Source organism: Elephas maximus, chromosome 14 (genome assembly GCF_024166365.1).
Source record: "Elephas maximus indicus isolate mEleMax1 chromosome 14, mEleMax1 primary haplotype, whole genome shotgun sequence".
Lineage (NCBI taxonomy): Eukaryota > Metazoa > Chordata > Mammalia > Proboscidea > Elephantidae > Elephas > Elephas maximus.
The window spans coordinates 65,254,663-65,277,501 of record NC_064832.1 but is presented as its reverse complement, the minus strand read 5'-3'; the positions used below and the strand labels follow the sequence as shown (position 1 = coordinate 65,277,501).

The window sequence follows — 22,839 nt, the reverse complement described above, 5'->3', positions numbered from 1 at the left end:
GTTAAAGGAATAGTAAACATTTCAAATTAAGTATAGTTGACCAAACACTGTATTGAATTCTTCTGTTAAGCTGTGAATCTCCTTGCAACTAAACCAAACAAACAAAAAACCCTCGATTTTTCTGTTTAGGAATTTTTTTCCCTACTTAAAGATATATAATCTTAAACTCAAGGAGCCCTGGTGGTACAACAGCTAAGCACTCTGCTGTTAACTGAAAAGTTGGAGGTTCAAACCTTCCCAGATGTTCCATGGGAAAAAGACCTGATAATCTGCTTCTATAAAGATTACAGCTTAGAAAACCCTACTGAATAGTTCTACTCTGCCACATGCGGTCACTATGAGTTGAAAGTCGACTTGATAGCACATAACAACAAAAACGTCTTAAACTCACAGAGTAGTTTATAAATTCATTTGTAAGTCATTTGTTTAAAACCTGAACTTTGTTTTCCGTTAAAAAAAAATTATAACAACTATGTTTTGGTTCCTAGGATAATACATAAAATGATTAAACCAAAAACGTATCATCATCTAACTAATTCTAACTCGTAGAGACCCTATAGGAGGACAGAGGAGAACTGCCCCATAGGGTCTTCGAGGCTTTAATCTTTACGAAAGCAGACTACCACATCTTTCCTGAGCAGAGGGGCTGGTGGGTTTGAACCATCAACCTTTTAGTTAGCAGTGAAGTGCTTAACCACTGTACCACCAAGGCTCCTTCACAAAATGACTACAAATGTTAAATTACTTTTTCCAACATTTCCTGAGTTATTATTACGCCAAAGATATAGAAATGAATAAAACACAGTCCCTGTTCTTCAGGAGTTCACAATTTAGAGATTGATCATGCTGCTTCAATTCTGATATTCTGCAAAAAAGGAACTGTGGCCCTGGGAACACATGCCTACACTGAGCTGCCCTCCACTCATCATGCTGCAGCACACACGGACAGAGTTACTGAGATATGGGGCGAAGGGTGGAAGTGAACACCTTACAACAATCACATGCCTCTTCAGAATCTGGTCCTGCTTACTACAGGCCTCATTTCTCACCATTCCTCATGTTCACACTTTACCCTCCAACCCTATATCTGAAATTTCCATGCTTTCTCTATCCTGCAGGATTTTTAAGCGTGCTATTCCCACTACCTGAATACCTGCATATAATCTGAATATTTGCCTCCTTCCAAGCACTGATCTCACTCTATCACTGTCTTGTTCTCTATATACCTCACCAGAATAAAACATCTTAAGGGCAGGCACTTTGTTTTGTTCATCACTGAACAGCCATCACTTCACACAGTATCTAGTATACCAAAAAAAACAAAAACAAAAACAAACCCGTTGCCATCGAGTTGATTCCGACTCATAGCAACCCTACAGGACAGAGTAGAACTGTCCCGTAGAGTTTCCAAGGAGCGCCTGGTAGATTCAAACTGCTGACCTTTTGGTTAGCAGCAGTAGCGCTTAACCACTACGCCACCAGGGTTTCCAAAAGTGGAAAGGAAGACTAAATCTAGAGCAAAGCTTCCATTAAAGAAGAATGTTCCAGTGGTCTACAAATGAGGAAGGTTATAAGTCGGGGTATCCAGATGACACGAATGCCTAAAGAAACAGGAGTTTTTATGTGAGGGTGGCGGTGTAATCCTCTAAAAGTGTAAAGATTTAGAGAGGACACCAACCCCCTAATCCTGAAATATATGGGGTATAAACTTTTAGTGCAGAAGAGCAATTCCATGGGATATAAATTAATTTTCTTTAAATATAAACACCATATGACCAACTATAAGCAGAAAGTATATACATTCTACCAATACCTTCTTTAGGACTTTCCACCTGAATAAAATTCCCCTTTTAAAAAAAATTACTTTTGTATTTTTTTTTTTTTTTTTTAAAAACTGCTTCACTTGTTATCAGCAACTAAAATTAAGGGATAGTACTGAAAAATGGGAAAAGTAGCATTTTCCTGTAAAATAAACCAGACCTCACAATTGTGTAGAACTTTGAAGTTTAGACTGAAGAGAGCAGAAAATATTATTTTGTCCCACCCCTCTACATTCCTCCTTGTCTTGAGTTCAGCATCAACTTCTGAGGGAGGCCTCCAAGCCTCAGCTCTGAGTTGCATGTCTGTCTTGTATTTTCCCACAGCATTTGCTTTTACCTCTGACAGAAAACCCAGCACATGTACTGTGATCTGCTATTACTTGCCTCCTACATCATAATGAAAAACTTAACCTAGTACCTAGTACTCTATTATACAAAAGATTTGCAATTAATGGCTATAGAAAAGGACATCAAATAGATTAAAACAAAAGAAGAAAAACAACAACAAAAACCTTTTCAAGCATAAATAAGCATAAACTTCTAGGCACCAGCCCTTTGTAACTGAAAATTTTCTACGTAACAGTAAGTTAACAGCAAGTCTTAATTTCCTTAAAAAAAAAAAACTACACCATGAAAATAAGGACAATCCCAGTCACTGAGAAGACTTCAACTGTTTGCCAGTTCTTCACATATATGGAACAGAACTGATTTTCACTGCCAGGGTTAACGTCATCTTTCTAGCTCCTAAATTAGTCACGTGAGGAAAGAAAACAAGGCTACCCCTAGCCTGAAAAAACTAAATCTGTTATTGTAATTGCATGTTTTCTTCTTTTGCCTATAGCTCTTGCACTTTTCCCACACCCGCGTAAGACTTGGAGCTCCTTAAAGACCTCTTTTCTCTGTATACTCTAACGCCGCCAAAGTTTACAGAATCAGTAATTGTTGAAATGCGAATGGGCTATGCAGCCCTAGCTTTTAAAATAACTAGCTCAAGTTGTAGAAAAAGTGTCCTTAAATGTTGATAAATATTTAACAAATTATCAGTTTTCTAACTAAATTCAAGACTATTATTGTGTATCTGCAAATAAAACCAATCTAAAACAATATTCTATATAACATATATACAGAATGTTGTCAAAGATTTTCTCTAAACAGCATGAAGGAGCTTCTATTTCTTGATCTGGGTGGTGGTTAAACAGCTGTGTTCACTTTACGAAAATTCATCAAGTTGTACAATTATGATTTCTGTACCTATATTACACTGAAACAAACCCCCAAAACAAGAGGATTTAGCGGGAAAACCATTAACTGAGAAATTCTTCATAGATGCTTACATTAGGAACAGCAAGGGGGACGCACGAGATCCCCATCAAAGTGGAAAAGGAGCAGGATGGAACAGGATGGTAAAGAGACACCTTTTCTACTGTTTTTCTACTGTTTCAAGTTTTCTGTAATAGGTGTGTATTATTATTTTAATTTTAAGATATATTTAAAAACTTAAACAAATGATTTATTTTTGTATCCCCAATGGTTAGCCTGACGTTTAGGACAAATCGAGCATTCAATACACAGCGCCTTAATGGACACATGAATTAAATTTCCTGGAACTTAATAAATTGCCAAGTAACCACAAATTTTTTTTTTTTTTGAGAAAACCATGAATCTTATAGATCTGATTTTAAATTCGGCTGTTAGACACAAGAAATTGAAAATTTTATATTATGGGCTAAGCTATCAACTATTAGGTCCTTTATTTTCATACTGAGATGCTTTTTTACCAATGCCTCGTTTCCAAATAACAGCAGCTAAGCATTTAGATTAACAGAATTTCAGAGATGAAAGATGTCCCAGAGATAATGTCGTACAATCTTCTTATTTGATAAGGTAAGAATATTAAGGCCAAGAGGGGTTAAAAAGGAGCCTTGGCGGCGCACCAGTTGAAGTGCTCTGCTGCTAACCAAAAAATCGGTAGTTCAAACCCACAAGCTGCTCCACAGGAGAAAGATGTGGCAGTCTGCTTCTGTGAAGATTAAAAAAAAACCCATTGCCATTGAGTCAATCCTGACTCACGGCGACCCTATAAGACAGTGCAGAACTGCCCCATAGGGTTTCCAAGGAGTGCCTGGTGGATTCCAACTGCCGACCTTTTGCTTAGCAGCCATAGCTCTTAACCAGTATGCACCAGGGTTTCCTCTGTAAAGACTACAGCCTTGGAAACCCTATGGGGGCAATTCCACGCTGTCCTACACGGTCGCTATGAGTCAGAATCGAATCAACATCAAGGAGTTTGGTTTTGGGGGGTTTAGAGGGTTAAATGGTTTGTCCAGGACTCCAGAGCTAGCAGAGACAAAGCTAGAATTTAGATTCCTGAACTCACAAATAGTTCATTTTTTTTCTTAATTTCAAGTACCTGTTTTCTGAAGAATCTATTCTGTGAAAACTGTGAAACTACTGATCAGAAGTTAATATTATTATTTATTAATCAAATCCATGGCGTTAAAAGAACTTTAACTGCAAATTTTGTGGGCTCAAAAATGGCACATGAATAGATTCAGTTAATTTGGGGATTTCCCTTAAAACAATTACTGCAATTATTCCTTATGTACATATTAAAACGCAACTTGACAAAATTACACTGAATTTAAACACTGAAAGTAAAAAAGTATTCAAAGATGCAATTAAACAGGTACATTTTAAACAATCAGCAGCTGCTGTATAAACCAAAAGGCAATTACTTTGGACAAAAAGAATTTCGGAGCATCACTTAAATCTTTGGCCTCTCACACCATGTAAGTGGAAAAGAAAGTGGCAGCCTGTGTGTCACAATAAATCTTTTAAGAAGTGAAGTGACCTCCTGCCTGTGGGGAGATAGGGCATCCAAGGAAATTGGAAACAGGATACAGTGACATTTACCTTAAGGTCAATGGTTCAAATCAGAAGCAGTTTACATGGGATAGCAGTTCAGTCTATGATAAGAAATGGCTTGGTTAGCTATTCTGGAAAAGTAAGAATTTACTCTTCAAAATTCGCAGAAGTTTCACATTGTCAGTAACCTAATCCAAGCAACTAAATACTGAAAGAACAAGAAATGTAATTAACAGTTACAGGCTGTCCCTCTAAGTCACAACAGAAGTTTACTTTGCTGCCAGACTAACTTCTGCTGTGACTTTAAAAAAAGGTCTTGGGTTTTTAAAAAGTCTTTAAAAAAAAAAAAGCAAAAAGCTGAAGTAATAAAAGTCTGCTGTGGGCTAAGAAGGAAACAAGAAAACGTTAATGCTTTTTATTATACGCTATCTTTTCAATTACATTTTCTTCAATAAATGGTGGGTTCAAACATAAAAGGGTGAGCCTTTCTAAAAAAATTTAGACGGAAAAAGAAAGTTAACTTTTATCAAGTGTGATAAACACTACATTGAGATAAGAGACATGAATGAGTTCAAATTCTGACTCTAGAACAAGGGCTCTGGCAAGTCAACCTCTCCGGACTTAAAGTGCTGCCTCTGTAATGTGAACATACTACCTGATTCATTTGTTCGTTTACGTGTCTATGACTGTGCTAAAAATTGTATTACTGTATTAAGACATGATCCGTAGCCTCATGGATATCACAGAACCCTCCATTTCTAACACAAAATGTTGATGTGTCGGGAGGCCATTTTTAAATAGCCAGCATTTTATTCAGCAAAGAAACAAATTTGAAACATTGGTCTTTCAATAGGTACTGACCCAGAAGTGACTGAACCAAACATTTTTAAATCTTAGTATTTTAAAAGAGACAAATTTGCTAAATTATCTTTAAAATCTCACTTATTAAAAAGAATGTAAGTATATCAGGACCGGGCAGTGTTTCATTCTGTTGTACACAGGATCACCGTGACTCGATGGCACCTAACAACAAGAAGTATATCAATGCAAGAAAAGTATGTTTTTTCATGCCTTTAGGGTGTCTTAAATAAGCATTAAATACCTTTTTCATTTTTACCAATCTGCGTTCTTGCTTAATTGTATTTCCCAAATGCTAGCAATGTTGAATATCTGGCCACTTGTAATCTGCACTTCTTATCAAATGCCTATTTACAATCTTTGCTCATTTTTCTATTGAGCTGTCTTTTTCCTGAAATTTATTAAAAAAAAAAAAAAAAAACCAAACCCATTGCCACAGAATCAATTATGACTCACAGTGACCCTACAGGACAGAGGAGAACTGTGCTGTTGGGTTTCCAAGGCCGAAAAAAATTTTTTTTTTTTTTTTTAATCTTTATGGAACCAGCCTGCCATGTCTTTCTCCTGGAAAGCTGCTGCTGGGCTCAAATCACTGACCTTTCAGTTCGGAGCTGAGTACTTTACCACTGTACCACCAGAGCTCCTCTGTGCATTACTAAGAGCTTTACATAGTATTGGTATTAACTTTTTATCACCTGTATTCCAATTTTTTCCCCAAATGTGTCCTTTAAAAATTAAACTTTGCATGTGGTATGCTTTTTGTCTTTTTCTTGTAAAGCTTTTACCCCACCTCTGGAACAGCACTGGCCAGAAGAGCTCCCTTCAATGATGAAAGTCTTCTGTACCTGCACCATCCAATAGGGCAGACACCAACACATGTAATCATGAGATAGTGGCACTGAATTCTAATCAAATTTAACAGCTGCATGGGGCTGTGACTACTTTATGGAAAAAATTAGCCACTCACAGTTCAGCCCAGGAACTGGCATAGGCTGGGAGCACTGATATCACCTGGGAGCCTGTCAAAAATGCACAATCTTGAGTCCAACCTCAGAGCTTCTGAGTTAGAATTTTCATATTCACATTAAAGTTGATTCATATTCACATTAAAGTTTGAAAAGCACTGTCATTATTCACCTAAATTAAGAATTTTTAAACTTTTTTGTACAATGGACCCCACTGGCAATATAGTGATGCCTGTGAAACCATTTTGAGAATATTTCTAAAAGCATAAATTAAAATTATGGAATTACAAGGTAAACAAATTATTCTGAAATAAAGTTATCAAAATATTTTTAGAAGTTGTATATGTCCTTTATTAATACATTAAAGACAAGACTTAATGAAGTGTCTAATCACACAGTAATGGTGAACTAGTGATAAGCATAAACTATTGAAAGATACCTGCAATAACTACACTGTGATACGAAAATACCTGATTTTAAAGTTGAAGGAGTCACAGGTAACGGTAATACTACTTTGATTTTTTTGCCTACGTTTGTAATTGAAAGAAATGCTAAATTTTAGTTGGAAGTGAAAATAATTTCTTCCCCGTACCATCTGAAGGTCGGCAGACTCTAAGTTAAGAATGTCTGTGTTTGTTCAAGTAACTGCTTAGGTTTTCTTCTATAAATTTTAATCCACCTGGAATCACTGTTTGTGTATGGTATAAAATGTGAAGACCAGCTTTTTTTTTTTTTAAACAGATGAATACTAGTTGTGCTAGAACTCTTTTAATTAATAAGCATCTTTCTCAACCGAACCGAAGTAACACTACTGTGGTATGTAATTAGATCTGTTTCTGTAATCTGTTCCACTGATGTTTGTCTGTTTCTATGCTGGTATCACCTTTGATTATCTTAGTTTTGTAGTATAGAGTGGGATCTTGGAAGGACCAGTCTCTTACCTTCCCCCACGTCCTATCTTCTTTTTCATGCTCTTGACTATTCTAGAGCGCTTATTTTTTTCATAAAGTCTAAAATTATTGTACCCAGTTCTAATCCATGCACACTTCTCTTTCTCCCCCGCCCCCGAAGAAAACAAAAACAAGAAAAATATTGGGATATAACAAAACTGCATTAGATTAATATATTAACAGCGGGCAAACTGCTATATTTATGACCTTGTCATCCCTCTAGGAGCCCAGGTGTTGCAGTGGTTAAAGGGCCTGGCTGCTAACCAAAAGGTTGGTGGTTCAAAGCTACCAGCTGCTCCGCTGGGAAATTTTATTGCCTTCTTCATATAAGTTCATTACTTCTCTTGGGAATAAAATATTTTCTCCCATGTACGATCCAGACAGTTACTGTAAGTCTAAAGAAATGCTACTGATTGATTATGCATTTACCTTGTATTCACTCACACTATTAAATTTCCTCATTATTTTAGTTGTTTTCCAAACAATCTAGAAAAAAATAAAATTTTTTCCAATTTGTTGTTTTTTACCCTATCCTTTCATATTTTAATTTTTCTTTATGAATTTGCATAGAGGATATTTCTTACAAACAATACACAGCTGGATTTGGTTACAGAGTCAATATAAAAGTCCCTTTCTTTTAATGGAACACTTTTGTCTATTCTTCAGCTTTCTAGAGGTAAAGGAGTCCAAACACACTTTAATCCTGAGGGGGTAGGGCCCCAAAGATTTTTACAAGTCAAGATCTGCCTGCTCAGGGCTCTTTCACACTGTCTTCAGGCTCTCACTCAAGCTAGGGGAGAGAAATGTCAAACTTTGGTAGTGTATCTCCAACACGGCCTCTATCAATTTCTTTCCTTGAATGTGGCAAGCTATGTCCTGATTGAGAAGTAGAGTCGATTTCTCTTAATGACTTACTTGACCAAGACAATGTGGCAGAAGGAATGTTTTAGGACGTCCAAGTTAAGCCCTAAGAAGCCTTTAAACTTCTGCCTGGGTCTTTAGAATGTGTACTCTGGAGGCGGCCAGTTGCCACATCCTGAACCTGCCATGCCTAAATTAGTCACGCGGAGAAAGCGGTGTTTCAGCCACCCCATCCTGGTCCTAAACGTGTGACTGACGAAAGCTTCGTATGACTCCAATGTTAGCCAAACAAGAAATACCCAGCTGAACCTATAAACCTTCAGAGCCATAACAAATAATACATTGTTTTAAGACATGAAGTTTTAGGGTGGTTTGTTATGAAGGAAGGAGCCCTGGTGGCGCAGTGGTTAAGCACTTTGAACCCACCAACCACTCCATGGAACAGAGATACGACAATCTGCGTCCACAAAGATTTATAGCCTTGAAAATTCTATAGGGCAGCTCTACTCTGTCCTACTACAGGATCGTTATGAGTTAGAATCGACTCGACGGTAACAGTTTGGTTATGTAGTGATATATAACTGGAATAGTAATTCTCCCAAAGTCTAAGACCTCACTAAGACCCAGGCTGCCTTAAATTAATGGTGGCTTGGCTAAGAAGCAGATAATTGGAAGAATAAAATAAAATAAAAATTATATTTATTCAGGTTGTCATCTCTTAGAATCTCTTTATTTCCTCTTCTTTTTACTAAATCTAAACAGTAAGCTTTATTCTATCCAGACAGAAGTTTATACTGACTATACAATTTTATCTTAAAATGTTAAAATGATAGTTTATGTAGTTCTGAGTCTAGCATAGCTATACCCTGTAGTGAGTACAATGATTTAATGTTTTCACTATCTGAACTGTGAAACTTTATTCAGTGATCTGTGATAGCATATGGCCTTTATTTGACTCAAATACATATTAAGTTGACTGCTGTTCTTTTAAAATTTTCTTTTGTGTGCTAATGCTATTACAAAATTAAATTCAAACATGAATTCAAAATTAAATTTTAAGCAGTGCTATTCATTTTAAATATAAAGAGTCTAACCTATTATTGTTTACTAATGAATCTGTTTAACACTAGGATAATTACAACTGATGGGTATCATCATATAAATACGTCTTATAAAGGAATTTTAAGCTCATCAGTTGGGCAGAATTAAAAAAAAAAAAACAAAACTTCTGGAATACAGTTAATACTCCCTGAAGTATAAAAACAAGTACGTATCATTAAATACCTAATTTCATCACATTAACTAACTTACTTACAGATGAATATTTAGGATAAGCCTCAAGTTTATATTACAGACTTTTTCTCAATAAACGTAACTATGTTTTGAACAAGGAAACCACCTTGAACAAAACACTCTTGTTTCCTAGTTACCTAAGTTCTCATAAGAGAAAAAGATTCACCATTTCCTCATGAAACTTCATAGGTTTACTAAATGGTGACTCATTAATGCCTTGTATTGTTTACATTTCTTCTTTTTTGAAATGAAAGAAGTATCCTGAAATAACTCTACAACAGCACAGCGGTTGCACATAGCTTACCTGCACATGATGGACCAAAATTTTGACCTGCTATAAAGATTTTATAAAGATAATTCATAAGAATATCATAAAAACACTAAGTACCATACAGAAGCTCACATACATAATATAGCTCAAACTATGATACAATTAGACTATATTATTAACACTTACAAATAAACTCCACATTTGAAGGAAAAGATGAGCCGTATTTTTCAGTGTTAGTATCTAGATACTTCCAAATAACTAAAGTTCTGGAAAAAATTACAAAAGAAAATTCCAGAAATCCACTAAAAGTGGTACTTGAAGAATAATTTCTTTTTTTAAAAGTGAAGAATCGCACTCTATTAAATTTCGAAAACAGTTCCACCTCCTATCTGTCATGAGCTAGCAGATTACATGAATAAAAAGTGCAGTTAAATCAACTGTGTGGCTTTTACATTTCTGAACACTTTTGTTAGGGATAATTCTGAACTCAGTACACTGAGAAACCTCCGATCTGAAAAATATGTATTACACCAGAAAAGTTTTGTTTTTTATAATTTTTTCTCCCAGGGCTTCGAACAGGTTCTAAACAGTTCAGTTGGTCATGGCTGATGGAAACAAGGCAGGGCTTCAAACTGGCTGGATGTGGTTCAGTCACGGCCTATGGCAAACAAGGGCAGTACAGGCATTGCATAGAAACCAAACTTCTTGTGCATCCGCTTTTGACCAGGGGAGGAAATAGGCAGCAGTGCCCTACCCAAAGATGGCGGTCAACTCCGCTGCTTTTAGTGTGTATGGCTCCTTACAGTTCTGCCAATAATCTAATCTCCTGCATTAGGCTCCTGAAAGTTTCCTAATGCGGGAGATTGGATTACTGGCTCCCAAAAGCTCCCTGATGCAGGAGCTTGGATTATTGGCAGGATTGATGAAAGTGACACACATTCAAAGCTGCGTGGTTGGCTGCCACCTTCGAGCAGGTCACCGCTGCCTGTTTCCCACTCAGGCCAAAAGCTGATGTACAAGAGGTGTGGTTGTTATACAGTGCTTACTGTGCCCCTCTTTTCGTCGGCCATGACTAAACCACTTTGAACTGGTTTGAGGCCCTACCTTGTTTCCACTGGCCACGACTGAATTGTTTAGAACCGGTTCAAAGCCCTGCTTTCTCCCAGTTACAGATCAAATGAGTTTCACTAGGAAGAAATAGTATTTGATTAGTTGTAGGAAGTTGATATAAAATAAGGAATACAAAAGAAAATGAGGTAATCTAATGTAATGCTTTGGCCTCTAGATCAAAAATGTCAAGAAATTCTAAGCAGCCCCAAACTGGTTAAAAAAATAGATGGACATATGCTGCCACCAGGTGGTGAAAAAAAATTAAGATAATTTTGGATAAAACAAGATCAAGCCAAGGAAGTCTTAATTTTAGAGTAAAATGGAAAGTTTTGTTTTCTTAATGGCCAGCCTCAATTCTCAGAGACATAGATAACAAGTATCTTTCAGCTTCTTAGTAAAATATTATGGCACTATCATTATTGGTGTCATTTTTGAGACATCTATATATTTTGGCCTATGCCCGTTCTTTTAAGTTTCTATCAGGTTCCTAACTGCTCTATGAGATAGTAATATCTTCTATTTGTCCTGAGTTTATCCTCTTTCAAGTCAATGCTCACTTTATCTGTACTATGATTTTATAAACGCCCAGTTTTTTTTCTTTCTCGGTTATTAGTGTCCACATGACACATCCTAATCTTTATGTAAGGAGCCCTGGTGGCTCAGTAGTTAAGCACTCAGTTGCTAAGCTGCTCATCAAAAGGTCTGCGATTCGAACCTACCAGCTGCTCCGTGGGAGAAAGATCTGGCAATTTGCTTCCATAAAGATTACAGCCTTGTAAACACTATGGAACAGTTCTACTCTGTCCTATAGGGCTACTATAAGTCAGAATCATCTCGACGGCACAGAACAACAATCTTTATGTGTCAGCCCCCACCTACCAGATTATAATTTCTATATTTTGAACTTTATAGGTTTGTCAGGAATTCAATAATTGTTAACTGGTAAAAAGTGTAAACAACCAAAATTACAAACAGTATTCCAAAAACTGCATGTTTTATTCAGATACGTTGATGTTTATTTTGCTTCCACTATTTTTCTTAATAACACCTAACATGTCATCATCCATGTTAGTAGAAAGCTAAGCATGTTGAGAAAAATACTCTCCAATAAGGCAAAGCTCATTTCTTATGGGAAGAAAAGGGGTCTCAGAGTCAAATATTCTATATTCACAGATGAACTTCTGATTTTCTTCACTTGCATATAAAACAAAAACGTAAGATGGTTTTGCTTCTGGTAAATGGCTGAGTAAAATCCCCCTCGCCTCATCCTGCTTCAGATAGAACTATAAATTCTGGGCAAAATATAAAAACAACTATCTGAAGGCATAGAAGATGACCAAAATCAGATTCTGGAGGTAGGTTCATCTACACGTGGAAGGTGGAAAGGAATAGCCCTGGGTAAGTTGTCTGTTTTTTGTTTGTTAGTTTTTGTTTTTTTTTTTAATGGCTTTTAGTTGAAGGCAGGCCCAGTCTACGGCATGCTGGATGGATAATAGCGGAATAGAAAATCCTGTTTTCCAGCTCTAAGAACCAGAGTTTCAAGCAATCATGACTGCTTTTTTAAGGTGGGGAGGGAATTCCAGAGACTGGCAGGTGGAGTTCTAAATTCTGTGGATAGTATCTGTCCAAATCTCTGGCTGACTTCTGAACAATACACGTGCAGGACAGACAACAAGCAGCCCTGCTAAAGCTAAAAGAACCTAACTGAAATTTGACCTGCTGCCCAAGAGACAGAACATGCAATGTTAAGTACAACTAAGTTAATTTCCTACTAAGTAAAAAACATCAGTACTCTTCACAGAAATATATCAAAACCCTGAAACTAAAATCTGGTAGGTGGCGGAATGAATTTACTATCTAAGAACACACAGAGATTAGGTGTATAAAACGGATTATATCTGAATATAACAATATTACATTCACAACGTTATGATTTATATTTACTCTATTATTTCAAGAAACAATTTAAAGTTACTTGATGTACGAAAAAATGGGAAAATGTGACCCATTCATAAAAGAAATGACTATAAACACAGGCCAACCTGAGGTGATCCTGCTGTTGGAATTAGCAGACAAGGATTTTAAAGCAGCTATTTTTAACTGTTCTCAAGGATATAAAAGAAAATATGCTCATGATAAGAGAACAAATACAAAATCTCAGTAGAGAAATAAAAGCTACAAAAAACTCTACAACTCATGGAAATTCTAGAAGAATCCCACTCAAGTATTTACCCAAGAAAAATGAAAACATACATCCATACAAAAACAAATTGCAAATGTTCATAGCGCCTCTATTTATAATCTCCCTAAAGAAGAAATAATACTAATGCCCAACAAATAGTTAATAGACATTACTCGGAATACAGAATACATTACTTGAAAATAGAAACAAACTACTGATATATGAAAAAAATTATCTAATAATTTCTTATAGAGTTAAACATGACCGAATGGATGGATGTATTATGTATCAAAGCAAATGCAGTAAAATGTTAACGTCAGAAGTTAGGTAATGATACACTGGTGTTCACTGAAAAAATTTTAAGTTATTTATATGTTTAAAATTTTTATAATAAAACAGAAAAAATACACCAAATTTATAGCAGGTAATCTATTTTGAATCAATTCTGAACAGGCTAATTTCGGGAATATAAACTGACAGGTTATTAAAAGAAAACACATAACCAGTTCACATGTTATGTTCTAAGATCTTCCTCCAATGTGCCTTTTAGTTTGGTATTCTGTAACTCAGAAAAACTGTACTATCTGCAAACTTGAGATTTTACTTTCTGCTTCCTCTCCAATATAACTATTAATATGTTAACTGTTGAATAAGATTGGACTTCACAGTTACCTCTAGGGAATACTTCTATTTTCATTTTTATTGACTTAAGCTCCTTTTTTTTTTTTTTTTCCAACTTTTTGGCTCTCATCCTTTAACCACTAAAGAGAAAGCAATTCCCTGACAACTCATGACACTAATTCTTAAAAAGTCTGTCAATTTTTAGTGTGCATTGTTTTTAATTGACATTTAGAACACTGTTGATGGCTTTTTTAAAGTCTTCATCTATATGAATAGTTATCACTCAACTAAAATATAATGATGTTCATTTATAAAACTCTTTTTTGCCATTCCCCCAGTAAGTTAGTTAGGTATTGACTGATCCTAATCCTCAAGCATTCCACAAGTTCAATAAAGATGGAATTGTAGCTTATCAGTTTGGAGTTCTAGGGGCCCTTAGTTTCTAGGGTAAGGCAGGCAGTTTACCAGCAATCCAGCAATCAGACTTAACGTAACTACCCTATTTGATAACGAGATTATACGTGGCTGCTGTTTCAGCTTCATACTTCAGGTCCTTTAAAATTCTTGGGTAAATACCATCTTGCCATATTATCTTTCAAAGTTTGTGTTTTATTAAACTTTAAAATTACACAAAGTAATCTATAGAATCTATGCTATTCACCTTGAAACATTTAACTCTAAACACATGTACCTTGAAGACTGAAGTATTTGCTGAATTACTATGAAGAGATAGTTTAAATCGTACCTTATCAAAAGTTTCAAATTATGTTTTACTAAAAATCAGTAACCTGATAGTGGCTGCAGGTAGCCACTAATAGCATGGCCTTATCCTGAGCCTAGAAGGAACCTGGTGGTGCAGTGTTTAAGTGCTCAGCTGCTAACCCAAAGGTCAGTGGTTCGAACCCACCAGCAGCTTCATGGGAGAAAGATGCGGCAGGCTGCTTCTGTAAAGATTTACAGCCTTGGAAACCCTATAGGGCAGTTCTACTCTGTCCTACAGGGTCACTATGAGTTGGAATGCGCTCTTGGGCACACAATAATAACAATAACCCCATGCCTTACTATGACACAGCATCTTACTACAGTCGGCTCTCTGTATCTGCAGGTTCCCCATCTGCAGATTCAACCAACTGCACATTGAAAATACTCAGGAAAAAAAAAAAAGAGTTCCAAAAAACCAAAACTTAAACGTGCCCTGCACCGAGCACTCTGCTGAATCCACATGAACGAAGTGAAGTGTGGGCATCCCTGCTGTAGCTGCCCACCATTTCACAGACCCTCAGTCTCTCTCCAGCACTTGTTGTTTGAGCATGGTTCACCTCGTATCCTGGTTGTTTATTTGCTACTTGTGAGCACTCTTGGCTTCTGTGAAAAAAAAAATGGCTCCTAAAATGCAATTAAGTGGTCACAGCAATCCTTCAAAGGCTAACTATGAGAAATAAAAATCTTAGGTCTTTTGAAAAGTGGCATGTCAGTTGCTGAAGTAGACCGTAAGGTTGGTAATAAGGAACTAAGCATTCATACGATAAAGCAGAAAGAAGCTGAAATTCCTGCTCCCCCTAAAATGGTAAGAATGGTCTCTCTGGTTTCTGATAAGGTACTTGCAAAGACTGAGAAAGCGTTAAATGTTAAGTGTAAACATTAACAACTATTTACACAGCATTTACATTGTATTCGGTATTACAAGTAATCTAGAGTATTGTAAGTAATCTAGACAAGTACAACTAGAATGCTCCTTAGAAGCAAGGATGGCAAGACTGCACCTTACATACTTTGGAATCAGTATGGAAGGAATCAGTCCCTGGAGAAGGACATCATGCTTGGCAGAGTACAGGGTCAGTGGAAAAGAGAAAGACCCTCAACGAGGTGGACTGACACAGTGGCTGCAACAATGAGCTCAGGCATAACAACGATTGTAAGAATGGCTCAGGACCGGGTAGTGTTTCGTTCTGCTGTGCATGGGGTCGCTATGAGTCGGAGCCGACTCGACGGCACCTAACGACAACAACAGAGATGACTTAAAGTACACGGGAGGATGTGAGTAGGTTATATGCAAGTACTATGCCATTTTATATAAGGGACTTGAGGATTTTGGTATCCGCAGGTGTCCTGGAACCAATCTTCCACAGATGACCGCATTTGCAAAAAGAGTTAATACTTCCAATTTTTTAAAATAAAATTCAGGAAAGTTTAGAGTCAATGACCACTATCTTTCACTGGATGATTTTCAATTTGTTCAATACAAAACACAAAATTTATTCCCCTTGGGGAGAAATTTAAATTATCTTTCACAGTAGTCAAAAGAAAAATTTACCTTTTTGGGTCAAGAGACTCAAAATTGATGATGCCACTATAAGAGTCAAAATCTTTTGCTACTCCATTTGCATACTAGGCATTTTTGTTTTTCTCACTGCCTGACTCTGACCACCAATAATAAATATTCTATATAAAACACAAATACCTAGAGGAAAAAATAAAATGCCACTGGGTAAAAACTACCAAAATGACAGCATTTCAAGTAACAGGAAAAAACTGGTATTTCCAACTCAAAATGGATAATTTAATTCAGTATTTTTACTAAACTATGTGCTTGTGGCTACATAGTTGAAAGTCCTAGAGACAGTGATTCTTACTGATGATAATGAAACTCCAGTGACTTTACAGTCTCCAACTACCTTTTTGGCCTCCCAATTCAAACACCCAGCCCTTTAGTACTTCCTCCAATGATCAAGGTCAAATGTCTTCTACCTTCCTTATCTGTTATAATCATAGTCTTCAGTTTAGAAGACTGAGCTTCAACCTTCTGTGAAAAGATCCTACATAATTAAAAATCTAGTCATTAAGAGATAAATGATTTCACTTTACTAATAAAATCATTATTTTCTTTCAGGACTGTTACCTGGGATATTAAGAAACTTCTTTAAGACCCATCAGAAATAATTTAATCAACAAACAGCCCTATATTCTAATACTTTCTCCAAAATATCATAATTTCAGAAGCATATGATATTGGCTATTCCCCAAATAGTTGATTCTTGTTTTTACCACATGGGATCAGAATGAAGTCTTAAGTGTCAAACACAAGTATAAACTGGTAGTCTAATAGTACTGCCTACACTGCTGGCTAACAAACTAATGTCTTTCTGTAGTTGCTGACAATGAGAAACATTTCTACTATTTACCCAGTGTGTGTTTACATAAATTAGCTGTGGCATCTCCTATCTTAGAAATAAACAAGAAAAAACACGTCCCGTCGCCTTTACCCTGTTCTCTTTGTTACCCTGTACAGCAAATATCTCAAAGTAGTCTATACTTCTCTCTTAAATTCCTTGCCTTCTACTCACTCTTTTTTTTGGTAGCAATATACACACCAAACATATATCCATTCACAATTTCTACATGTACAATTCAATGACACTGATGACATATTTAACATTGTGTCACCATTCTCTCTATCTCTACCACTAATTTAGACTCTCTGCCCCTTAAAGTTCTCATAATGGTTGTCAATTTGAACTCAGGTAGATACTTCTCTATAAGAGCCTATAAAAAAAAAAAAAATTTTTTTTTTTTTTTTTTTTTAATGCTCAAGGCAAACATTTTTTATTAATTGAGTTAAACTGTTGATGGCTTCATGGGTTAGTTATGGCTGAAGGTTTAAAGATTGTTTCCGGGCAATAGATTCAGGGGTCCCCTCAGTCTCAATGGCTCTATTAAGTCTGGTTTTCATATGAATTTAGAGTTCTATTCCATGATTTTTCTCCTTTTGATCAGGATCAATCAATTGTTCATTAATGGCAGCCAGGCTTCCTCCCACTCACTCTTAAACACACACTGTAGTCAAGCTTTTGACCTTACCATTCTACCAGAACGACCCTTAATAAGGTTATGAATGACCTTATTAATTCCAGTATTAATTCTCAGTATTCACCTTGCCACACCTATCAGCAGCATTTCAAACTGTTAATCCCTCTGTCTCCCTTGACAGACTTTCTTCCCTTGGCTTCTAGAACATCATTCTTCCTTCTCTCCTACCTTTCAATATTGAAGTGCCCTAGAGCTCTGGCCTTGGTCTTCTTTGTACTTACTCCCCTCTGGCAAACTCATTCAAGCTTTAAATATCATCTTTATGCTGAAAATTCCTGAATATTTATCTCCCAAAGTTCACACTTGTACATCCATCTCCAACTGTACATGTAATAAATCTCTTAAATTCAATGAGTAAAAGCTGAACTATTTTTTTTGTCCCAAATCTATCTCCTCCACAACCTACCCATCCCAGTCAAACGCAACTCCATCCTTCTAGTTACTCAGGCCAGAAACCTTGGAGTTAATTTGGCTCCCATCTTTTTTCACCCACTCCCTCCAATCCATTAGGAAATCCTATTGGTGTACATATAAAATACATCCAAAATTTAACCAGTTGATGCCATTTCTACTACTATCACCTAATCTGAAGTAGTCTACCATACTTCAAGAGCCTCGTAACAAGTCTCTCAGATTCTATTCTTATAGTTCTTTAGTCCATTTTCAGCAAAAGAAAATTTTCTCTAAAAACGATTATGTAGGACATTCCAAAAGTTCTTTAGTACTAATTCAAAGTAATTAAATTGGCAAGTGTTTATTAAGCGTCTATTTTTTATGTACCAGCCAGAATGATTAAACTGTAAGTCAGATCATGTTATGCCTCTTTCCAAAATCCTGCAATGCTTCATTCACATATGGTTAAAATCAAAATCTTTACAATGACATCAAGCAACCCATTAGCTCTCTGATTTTATTTCAACTGCTCTCCTCCCTTCAACCAATCCAGTCATATTGCCATCTTCATTGTTCTACAAACACCACAGCATCCTCTTGCATCTGCATTGGCTGTGCCTCTGCCTGGGAAACCCTGGTGGCCCAGTGGTTAAGAGCTACGGCTGCTAACAAAAAAAGGTTGGCAGTTCGAATCCACCATGCGCTTCTTGGAAATGCTATAGGGTAGCTCTACTCTGTTCTGTAGGGCTGCTATGAGTAGGAACCGACTCAATGGCAACAGGTTTGGTTTGATTCTTTTTTTGGTTCCTCTGTCTGGAAGCTCTTCCTTGAGAATTTTGATATCTTCCTCACCTCCTTCAATCTTTGTAAACTTCCTTCCTTTCACTGAGACCTGCCAGCCCACCCTATGTAATTCTCTAATATGTTTTCTTTGCTGTTCTCCATCCAGCACTATCAATCCACCTCATTCTGGTCTATTTTGAAAATATTCCTTTGCAGTTAACCACCTTCTAACATACTATATAATTTGCTTATTTATAATGTTCACTGTTTGTTTTCTATTTATTTATTGTTTTAAACAATATTTTATTGTGTTTTTGGTGAAAGTTTACACAGCAAATTAGATTCCCATTTGACAATTTCTATACAAATTGTTCAGGGACATTACTTTCATTTTTCACAATGTGTCAACATTCCCTTTGTGCTCTGGTTGTTCCATTTCCAATGTTCTAGTTTCCCTGCTCCCTTCCCAAAAAAACCAAACCCAGTGCCGTCGAGTTGATACCGACTCATAGCGACCCTACAGGACCGAGTAGAATTGCCCCGTAGAGTTTCCAAGGAGTGCCTGGCGGATTTGAACTGCCGACCCTTTGGTTAGCAGCCGTAGCACTTAACTACTACGCCACCACGGTTTCCCCTGCCCCCTTATATTCTCATTTTTGCTTTAGAGTAACTGTTGACCATTTGGTCTCCCACTCCTTTTAAAATATAAACTCTATGAGGGCAGGGATCCTTGTTTTGTTCACTGAGGTATCCCAAGTATCTAGGAAAATGCCACTCACACGGTACATGTTCAATAATTTTTCACTGAATGAATTTCATTCTCATAATAATGACTATGTGAGGTAGGTGTTATATATTATCATCTTTATTTCACAGATGAAGAAGTTGTAAGATGAGGGAGGTATGCAGAAAACTAAGTATTTTATCCAAGATCATCAAACCACTGCCAAATTGCAGAGATGGAACTCAAACCAGTATCTTTGAATTCCCCTATGTAAAATACCAGAGCATTAAGTAATTTAATGAACCATTAAAAAAAAATAACCTCCATACGTAGTATGGCAAAGTTTCTGTAATATTAAATAGCAAAATTTATTGTTCACTATTTTTTTTAATATCCTTATAAGGAAATCCTGGTGGCATAGTGGTTAAAAGCTACAGCTGCTAACCAGAAGGTTACAGTTCAAATCCACGAGGTGCTCTTTGGAAACTCTATGGGGCAGTTCTACTCTGTCCTATAGGGTCGCTATAGGATCACTATGAGTCAGAATCAACTAGACGGCAACAGGTTTGGTATGGTTTGGTTGACGTATATATAAAAAAGGTCATTAAGAAAAATAAACTGATTAGCAACACCAATCTGATATTTAATTTAAAAATATTCATTTAGTTTTTATAAGTGTTGGCAAGTTGACTTGTGCTATGCCCTTGGCAGAGCAGAAAGACTAAACTTGAAGGTTGGCCTTAATAGAAAACTCATTCTATTGAGTCTCAATCATATGCTCTGAATTTCTAATGCCTTTTATTTAGTTGATAAGAGACTGCTTAATTTCTTTGTTCCAGTTTATAATTTAAACCTCTGTTTACATTATTATTATTAAATTTAGAAAAGCATTTAAAACAGAGTTTATTACACTTTTAGCTGAGCAGCGACAGACCTTTAAGAAAGAAAAGTGTATGTGGACTCATTAACAAAACTGTTTTCTATGTTTAAGAGTTATTAGCATGTTAACAACACTCAAGACTGCTATGAGTCAAACCAGTATTAATTATCTACGCTCTCCTATCAATAAAATACTAAAAGTGCTAGCAAGGTTGAAACAAACAAACAAAAATCGGAGATATAAAAGGGGGAAAGTGACCAGTTAAGCCATTAACTGACCCTTGAATCTTGAGAATAGAGAGGCTTGCTTTCCCAGGCAGTAAAATGTAATTCAAGAGTTGCAAGCTTTTTTTTTTTTTTTAAGCCTGAAGAATGCTTTGTTCAAAAGAGATCACTTTTAGAAGCACCAAATGTCGAAGTTATTTAATGAAGGGGTGTTTTGGTACCAACAAGGACAGGGCATTCCTCCAGGCCGCCTGCTACACCATAATAAGCTCTCGAAGGATGCCGAGGTACCATGGTGTGCTGTAGAACCAAGTCTGAGAACTTATCTAACTGCCTCCCCCCAATACTCCCTGAAGTTTTGATTATTATGACTGCGGAAAAAATTTTTAAACTTAAGATCTATTATTCCAAACGTATAAAACTGTTTACCTGCACAACGTAGCAGGTTAGCAGCAGAAGAAAAAAACAGAACCTTGCAGTGGGGTTCACATCTGCACATTGACTTCTCTGACATCGCTACTGGGGAGTTCGTTACTCCTATGAGGAAAGGAAGGAAGCTGTGCCTTCATTTTGCCTGTAATATTGCCTTTATATTACTGATTTAAGTAGATCCTGCTCAGTACTAATAGCACAGTAAGTTAAGGCATCAAAAATACAAATTAAACTATATTTATTTATTTATGGGTAACATCTTTGGTAAAAGCTGTTTTTGAAACAGCAAATATTTACTTTCAACTTTGCTAAAATTGTGTTTTTACTTTGAAACAGAACCATGGGCAATTCATTCCAACAAATGGACCAAAAAACCAAACCAAGTCTGTTGCCGTCGCGTCGATTCCGACTCATAGCGACCCTATAGGACGGGGTAGAACTGCCCCAAATGGTTTCCAAGGAACACCTGGTAGATTCGAACTGCCTATCTTTTGGTTAGCAGCCGTAGCTCTTAACCACTATGCTACCAGGGTTTCCAAGAAATGGACAAACAGTATTATTTTCTCCACTTGACAGCACAGGAAATATTACGTGACTTGTTCAGGGTCAAACAGTAAGACAGTGTCAAGATCTCATCTAATGTTCTAACTCTAATCCACTAGAATTTAAGTTCTAGATGGCAAACATGGTCTCTCTTCTGCTTACTGCTGACTGCACCTAGCAGAATACCAGGCACATCACTGGAGTTAATGCAGAGATCAGTACATTGCTCAAAGGAAGTATTATGAGAGTTAACTGTATTTGGAAAGTAAAAGAGGCAAAATGACTGATAAATGGGTCCTAACTCCCTTTCATATCATGAACAAGGCTAAATTGTAATTGAAGAACTGCAGCCAGACCTTATTCATCACCTCTAAACATAAGCTTTTTCCTTCTAAATTGATGCCCTAATTAAGATACCCTGAAAAAAAACAGCTATAACTGCTACCAAAAACCAAACCTGTTGCCATCGAGTTGGTTCCAACTCACAGCAACCCTGTAGGACAGAGCAGAATCGTTCCATAAGGTTTCCAACGAGCAGCTAGTGGACTCGAACCACTTACCTCTTGGTTAGCAGCCAAGCTCTTAACCACTGTGCCACCAGGGCTCTGTAACTGCTACATGGTAGTATTAATCAATCTATTGCTACATATTCTTAGCAGACTTAAGTACATGATAGTATTCTGGGATATTCTGGTCAATGCAATAACCAAGCTAATAACTAGTCTACCCTCCTATGGAGGAGAGTCATAAGTACAATGACCATATAATTTATTACCCAAACTAGAATACTTTTAAAAGAGAATGAAGTTCTATTAATACTTATACATAGGAATAAATGGTACTCTACTGAGCAAATCAGAACACCTGAGTGACCCTACTTAAAAGCCAAAGTATCCTCCTTTACTTCTTTTTTATGACGCCTGCGAAAGATCCCTTGCATATCTCAGCTTCCAGTTCTTGTTCTGGCTAAATTTTCCAACAGAGTGACTTTAGAAACAGAAACTTAAGTTATCAAATAAAGTCTTATGTGCCCCTGACTCATTTGGATAATTACACAGCAATTTTCAGACATGGCCTACATTAGGATTTCAAGATCAGCTGACTGTAAAAATTAGTTAAAACAATGAAATGGTCAACCGTGGATCACAGGTCAATATTATAGCCATACCTTGTCAACCTTTAAGATACCTATTTCAA

At 36.6% G+C, this 22,839-nt stretch overlaps 1 protein-coding gene across 2 annotated transcripts in view; it reads right to left on the bottom strand.

Annotated features, from left to right (window-relative positions):
* The window catches only part of PIBF1 (progesterone immunomodulatory binding factor 1), a 237,629-nt gene that overhangs the window by 188,299 nt on the left and 26,491 nt on the right, over positions 1-22,839 (bottom strand). The window lies entirely within an intron of this gene.